The sequence below is a fragment of the Cupressus sempervirens genome, chromosome 8 (genome assembly GCF_028749045.1).
Source record: "Cupressus sempervirens isolate cs-2001-9-10 chromosome 8, ASM2874904v1, whole genome shotgun sequence".
NCBI classification, from domain to species: domain Eukaryota; kingdom Viridiplantae; phylum Streptophyta; class Pinopsida; order Cupressales; family Cupressaceae; genus Cupressus; species Cupressus sempervirens.
The window spans coordinates 84,224,126-84,229,545 of NC_143125.1; the positions used below are offsets into that span (position 1 = coordinate 84,224,126).

Consider the following 5,420-nt stretch of genomic DNA (forward strand, 5'->3'; position numbering starts at 1 on the left):
ATAGGGCATCTGAATTGTTGCACACCTTTGAAACCTTAAAAGTAAGTATTAATGAAAATTTTAATTATAACAAGAGTTCAGTAATGGTTTTTATGTTATGCTCTTTTATGACATTAATTAAAATATGGATGCATTGTCTTTACAGAGTTTTTTGCGTGATTTCGAGCCCCATTCCCATGATGAGGGTGCTGCAGGTGGTTCAGGTAGATTGCATGTTCCATTCCCCACTTGTGTTTTCCATTGAATATAGATAGGAATTATCATAATCATTGACAATACATGCAATTAAGACTGAATTTATGCACACGTTCTATATTTATGCATGCTCTAACAATTTTATTCTTCAGCTTCAAATCCTATGATGACGCCACCTCCATCCAGGACAACCACAAATTTCTTTCTAACTGCTGAGTCGACAACACATAGCTTACAGGCATTGACTGTTGCACCATCTACTGGTACACAAATCCCTCTTTTTCTCTCTTTTGATATGTGTTTAAGTGTTATGTGTTTACGATGTAGATTGTAATGACCCCCCTTTGGTAGTCACTCAACGTTTAAACTTTTTCACAATTTTTTTACAACTATTTATTTGATATGCCTTTGGTTTTTATAATTCACATGAATGATTAACCAGACTCACATGTCTACTGTCTTTGAACTCAAACATTACTTTTTCGTGCATTTTTCACATCTTCTTGCATGAATCATCACCTTCTTTTGACTGTTACAATTGTCGACTCCTGTTCAATTGCTATTTCAATGAGTACACCAAGCCTGCACAAATTATACTTGTTCACTGGAGCCTGAACATATTTACACTAACCACTAAGCCTGCATAAATTATTCATCAAAAGAGGATGAATGCACATATGGACACCAACATAGTGGCCTAAAATAGGCACTAGACACATTATGCAAAGATTTTCTAGGAATTCTGAAAATATGGACACTCATATTTATTGATTAATTATAGATGAAATATCCCATTTTTGGATAAGCAAGGAAATAGGGATAATTACCTCTACTCCCTTTTTCACTATGCCAAATAAATGCAAAATAAGCAAGTAATGAAAGTTACACTTAGATAAACTTCTATATACAAATTGAAATAAATGCGATAATTGATATAAAAGTGTTTTATCCTTATGGATATGGTTTATCACTTTATTGATATGAATGTGCTGCTATATCTCATGTAGCTAACAATCTTATGCAAATGATTTATTGCTTTCAGCAATGGCTGTGATATCTGATAGGACAAAGTATATACCCAACAATTGATGAGATGATGTTGCCTATGGTGATACCATTTCTATATCTTATCTTATCTTTATAGTTTATGTAATGGAGTGTGATATGTTGCTTATAACAACGATATTGCTCTTTTAGATACAGAGTTTTGTACTTGCAATGTCTGATATAGAGATTGAGTTGCAGTGTCAAATATGGATATATATTCTTGTAAAGTTAATCTGATGTTGTTTTGGATGTCTATCTATTACATGAAATCAATGGTGGATGCCATGTCTGATCTATTATCCTTAGTCTCTGCAATTCTTAGATGCATCTCTAATTTGCCAATATATGCCTGTACGAAAATGCTAATGGCAGTTTCCTCTAAACAGAGCAGACCGAACTGTTAATTTATCTGAAACAGGTTAATTTATCTAAACTTATGAAACTTATGAAACTTTTTGCAATAGGAGCTACAACATCATTCCCTGGATGTTCCTAGTACGGGAATGGTGAAGGATGTCATATTGATCGTCAGCGATGATGAAGGCATTCCATTAAAAGTAGCCAAAGTTCTAGGTACTTTAAAGTTATTATTCTATAATGATATAATAGTAATTTAGTTTTTGATCACTCTTCATCGACTAATGATCCCATGATTGTTTTGTAGGGAATGATGTTTTTTGGAAAAAACTTGGTGATGAGTGTTTGCGAATATTCGAGCCCACCGTGCATACCTGGTGGAACATCATATCCTAACTAAAACCCCAAACCACTATTTTGATTTCATATCATTGCTAAAATAGTTTTCCTTTTCATCCATTTCTTGAACTATATTAAAGGTAGCTTTACTTCATTTATGAGTCTAACATGTTTTTTTTTACTTAAAAGGTGGAATCTCCAAGACAAAATGTTGAAGGATGATCTTATAGAGAGCATGACCCAACTCTTTGGACCTCGTGCATTTGAGAGAAACAAGCTCCTTGAAAAAGCTGGTTTATGTTTGAAGTATATTAGGGACTAGTACAGAAAAAATTTATGAAATAACCCTAGGTACGAGCATCCGCCCTATGTTCTTGAGGCTGAGTGGAAGGCTCTGATTTTGGATGGAAAGTATAAAGCTGACAAGAAAAATACAATTACACCAGTAGAGAGTACACCAAGGTATGTGATACTGTTGAGAATGTAATTATGTACTAATTAACCTCTATATTTATACTATCTAACATATTTCAAACTTTTCATAGATTTCCTGACACATCAAAGGCAACAAAGGTAAGACTAGAAAAGCACGGGACACACAAGCTCGGCTCTGGTGGTTTTTCGAAACTTCAAGCACGAGTTGTAAGTATTCCTGATCCTCAACTTTTGCAACTTTTGTATTTGCTTTTGATATTTTAACTACCCTCCAATGGTTGATGAAAAAATGCAAGTAAAATTCACCATACCACGCAAAAATGTAGGGCTCAGAGTTCAAGAGATGCCTCACAGAAGAGGATAAGATAATTGGCTTCCAACAAGGCTATAGAGCTGTGGCTAAATGGCTACGAGCTGAAATCAGTGTGGAAGGTTCTAATAATGATGCATCTGAGCCACAGGTAAATAAGCTAAATGAAATTTATTTCAAATTGAATACTTTACCAATTAGTCTATTTGATGTTAAGTTCCACTATAAAGTGAGTATATCTGTTTTAAGCAAGCAATGATAACAATACGTAGGATGTTGGAATGCAACCTGACAATCCTTCTACACAATCTGTGAATGCTGAAGGTTTGCATGATGTGCATCCCAGTGGTGGACGTATACATTTTCTATTAAATTTTTTATATGTAATTGCAATTGGTGTTTGGATTAACGTAACATTTTGTATAGTAGCTGTAGAGGATCGAGGGGTTGATGTTCATGAGCGTGTTGACGTTGAGTCCAAAAAAATGATGTGGTTAGATCAGGTAAAGAGCGCCATAGTTATGTTATTTAAAATAATTAAATACTTGTAACAATTATAATAAATTATTTTTAATTTAACTCTTTTATTTGTTATTGCAGAGGACCCCCCTTTGCAACAGCATAGGAATTTGAGATCATCAAGAATAGAGAAAAGAACTGATGAGGGGGGAATTGATGATGACACTGATGCTCCTGTTAGAGGTTACATAGAAAAAAGAAATAGAAAGAAAAAAAAGAAATGATTGTCATCTACATACCTTAATTGATAATGACTGAATTTCATGTCTCAATGAATTTAATTATGTGCTAATGAATGTTCATGAATTATGTGTTAATGCAAAATATTGATGAATTTTGCATGTTTACAAATCTAATGTGTTAATGAATGTTATCATGTGATATTGATTGAATGTTACATTTTATTAATGGTTGAAAGAATGAATGAATGTTAGATGTTAACGGGGAATGTAGGGCGATGTTAGGGGGAGGGGGGTGGGGCCAAATGAGCTTCCACCTTCACGTGGTTGGCCCTGTTTAGTAGAGAATATTAAACTATTCTCAAAACAAAGTGAAGCTCAATAAGATGTAAGTGAAGCTCAAATTGGCACAAATAGGGAGTCAATATGATGTAAGGGGTCATTTGAAGTCCTAGGGTGTCCTAGGAAGATTTATGGGTGGATGGTAGTGTTTACATGATGTAATAGGCTATTAAAGCCCCTAAATGATGTAAAATGCACTCAAAGTGCAAGATCTTGTAAAATTGCTAACATTGGCAACATAAGCCAACTTAGGCTTGAATGGGGTTAGTTAAGGTTATAGGTGTGTGAAGAGTGTTTTAAAAGGTCTTTTAGAGTCATTTAGGAATGACATTATAGTTGTCATAAGTCTTTAGCCAAGAAAAGGTCACAAAAGATAATCAAAGGTAATGATGTTAAAAAAAGTAATGAGGTTTTTATCACTAAAAGTGAAGAGCTTGTTGCTTTTTGAACTCCACTTCTAAGGATACTTGGATTATTTCCATATTTGACAACTTGTGAACACATTGAATTATAATATTATTGTCTTTTAGCTTAGTGAATATCATTGTGGTTTCACTGTCAGAGATCGGAAAACATCTATTTTTTGTTTCATTAGTATTCTTTGTAGCATGCAACAGTGATTTCTGTCAACTAATGCAGTTCTAGAGAACGGAGGTGAAACTACAGAGTTGGAGGTATATGACTTTAAAGGAGATGGAGGAATAGCATTAGATATGTACAATACTGATGAGGTATGTAGTCCTCTCTTTTATGACAAATATAATTTCCTGTTCTAATTCTAATTGATCAAATCTCAAATATTCAATTATGATTAATTATTTTTGTGTAGTCTATTCGTGCATTTGTTGATGCATCAATGGCAACAACTTATGAGAAGAAATGGCCACTTTACCTGAGTACTAAAAACACAATTTTAAAAAAATATGATGGAAGGTATGTTTTCAAATCAATAAAAGGATTGATGATCTTATTTTCACCTTTTTCTCTAATACACCTTACTTCCCATGTTATCATTCTTTATGATTCTCTAGCTTAATGATCCTCATATTCTCAGAGATTCTTCTTATATGTGACTTAAATTGGTAGGTTTAAAGATATCTTCTAGGAGGTATATGAGGCCAGTTGGAAAGCTAAATATGATGCAGCAGGAATCTGGTTGGTTTTGTTTCTTGGCACAATAATATGAAGATTGAAATGTTGATTATCTTGACTCTGTCGGGCACACAATAACTTCTTTCAATGATTGATTCATGAACAGATATGAGCATAGGCTTATTGATGACATGGTAGCCTATGCTTTGAAGAGTGATGGTGCCTATGTTTGGGCATGCAAAAATTATGACGGTGATGTGCAGAGTGATTTCCTTGCGCAGGGTTCGTGGTGCAAAATACTATTTTTTATTGAATCTGGCTTTGAACTGATCATTATATCTAATCTTACATATATCTATTATTTTTGTAAGGAAGGAAACATGATTACTTTCTTTAGAAGCAAACCTAACTGGATTTGGATCTCTTGATCTGATGACATCTGTCCTGGTGAGATTGTAATCCACTTTACTATTATATATAACTTGGTTCAATTACCTATTTGTTTGGTGTATATGTTTTCTTATAGGTAAACCATTTTTAAACACGAGATTATTTAATAGTGTTTATGTTATTTGTCAGCAAGCATGCACAAATTCATCATATTC

At 33.7% G+C, this 5,420-nt stretch overlaps 1 long non-coding RNA gene across 1 annotated transcript; it reads left to right on the top strand.

The window, feature by feature from the left end:
* The first annotated feature begins 4,361 nt into the window (after nucleotides 1-4,361).
* Nucleotides 4,362-5,101, top strand: LOC149541743 (uncharacterized). The gene is made up of 4 exons (XR_016355157.1): nucleotides 4,362-4,454; nucleotides 4,553-4,656; nucleotides 4,810-4,878; nucleotides 4,982-5,101. It is a non-coding gene; the product is annotated as an uncharacterized LOC149541743 (long non-coding RNA).
* Nucleotides 5,102-5,420: the final 319 nt, after the last annotated feature.